We start from the raw sequence: 2,500 nt of genomic DNA on the forward strand, positions 1-2,500 counted from the left end.
GGGAGGGAGAATGTGGTGGGGGGTGGTAGAAGGATGGGGGGAGGGAGGATGGAAAGGGGAGGGAGGGGGTTAGAGGGATGGGGGAAGGATGGAGTAAGGTATTGGAGGGGGAGGTGAAGGGAGGGGGAGGGAGGATGAGAAAGGGATGAGTGGGGGAGGGTACTGGAGTCGGAGGTGAGGGTGGTAGAAGGATGGGGGAGGGGTAGGGGAGGAAATGATGAGGTAGTAGAGGGAGGGGTGAAGGGGGTGGAGGTGAGGTGGTAGAAGGATCGGGGAGGGGGATGAAAGGGTATGGGGGGGAGGGAAGGAAAGGGGGTGGTTTTGAGGAAGGTGGGAGGGGAGTGGTTTAAGGGGTGGGGTGTTAGAGGGATGGGGGGGGTTGGTTTTGGTGGGACGAGATGGGGGGAGAGGTGGGGGGTGGGGAAGTTGGAGGAGGGGGTTTGGGGAGGAAGAGAAAAGTTGGAGGGTAGATGGGGTGTGGGGGTGGGGAAGGGGATTTGGCAGGTCGGGTGTGGTTTGGAGGGAGAGGTGGCGATGGGAGGGAGGAGGTGGGGTGGGGGGATGAGAGGAGAGGGTTTTAAGGAAGAGGAATGGAGGTGGTGAGGAGAAGGGAGTTTTAAGAGTATAGGATGGAGGTATATATATATATATATATAAAGAGAGAGAGAGAGAGAGAGAGCAGAGAGAGAGGGGGTTAGGAGTATAAAGAACGTCGTAGAGGGGGGAGACACCTATAGGGGGAGGGGGAGAGGGGTGTCAAGAGTGGAGGGAAGGGGCTGGGGTAGAGAGAGGAGGGGTGGGGGAGGGGGAGGGGGGAGGTGGGGGGATAGAAGGGGAAGGGGTTAGGGAGGTAAAAGGAGGATGGGGGGGGAGAGGGGGGTGTCAAGAGTGGGAGGGAAGGGCTGGGGTAAAGTGAGGGAGGGGGTGGGGGGGGAGAGGGGGTAAGGGGTTAGGAGGTAAAAGGAGGGGGGGAGGGGAGGGAATCATGCGACCTTGATAAAGTGTGTCGCGGTTTTACATCCAATGGCTTCTGGATTTTGTATTTTCTTGATGAATAGATTTTTTTGCGAATACAACATACTGTATTATTGTTGTATGCATTCCAGGTCTCGCATGCACACACGACCACAATTTTTGTAAAAAAAAAAAAAAAAAAAAGAAAGAAAAAAAAATGTACAAAAAAGAAAAAATTATACACGAATGCACACACACGCACATCACACATACATACAAATACACGTACATACTTGCAAGCACATTCTGATCACGCAAGGACCCGGACATGCAAAGATACGTACAGAGACACGCGTGCACACACAAAAACACACACTAACACACATGCACGCACAAACAGACACACATACACACACAAACAGACACAAACACACACACGCACAAACAGACACAAACACACATACACACAGTCACAAACATACACAAACACACACACAAACATACACAAACACACAAACACAGACACAAACAGTCACAAACACTAACACAAACACACACACAAACGGACACAAACACAACACAAACAGACACAAACACACAAACACTAACACAAACACACACACAAACTGACGCACACACACACAAACAGACACAAACACACAAACACACACACAAACAGACACACAGTGTTCACAAACATACACACACACACAAACAGACACAAACAAACAAACACACACGACAAACAGACACACACAGTCACAAACATACACACACCACACAACAGACACAGAGCACACAAACACACAGAGACACACACACACACAAACAGACACACGCACACAGACACACACACACAACAACAATTATTCAAAACCTCAACAACTCCACACACACAACAATAACAACGATAAAAAACCCACAATAACAACACAATAACAATAACAGCAATAACAATAACAACAATACTGCTAACAAAGACTTCAAATTGTACCCGACCTAACAAATCACCGGCCACCGAAGAGGACACTAAAACGAACTTAATTTATGTTCAATCTGTTCTTGTTATGCCCGCCCTCCCCCCCTCTCCCCTCCCTCTCGGCCCGGCCCCCCCCCCAATATCAATACTTCACTATATCTTTGCAATTTCCTGCATAAAACGTCGATAAATAATGATATAACGATACAACGAACAGTCACTATCTACTGTCTGTTTTGAAGCTCAATGGAGAGGGAGGGGGAGGAAGAGGGGGGGTGGGGGGTGGGGGTGGGGAGAGGGAGGGGAGGGAAGGGGAAAACGACCTAATGTACTTTAGTGGGAAAATAAATATATATAATGGCGACGTAATATATTTTAGGGGAAAAATAGATAAGTATAATGGCGGCATGATATATTTTAGGGGAAAAAAATAGGTAGATATAATGGCGGCATAATATATTTTAGGGAAAAATAGATAAATATGAGGGCGACGTAATATATGATTTTTTTTTGGGGGGGGGGGGGAGAAGACATTATGAGGCTGAATGCAAAGCCACGAATATGTCA

The sequence above is a fragment of the Penaeus vannamei genome, chromosome 29, assembly GCF_042767895.1.
Source record: "Penaeus vannamei isolate JL-2024 chromosome 29, ASM4276789v1, whole genome shotgun sequence".
In the NCBI taxonomy this organism is placed as follows: domain Eukaryota; kingdom Metazoa; phylum Arthropoda; class Malacostraca; order Decapoda; family Penaeidae; genus Penaeus; species Penaeus vannamei.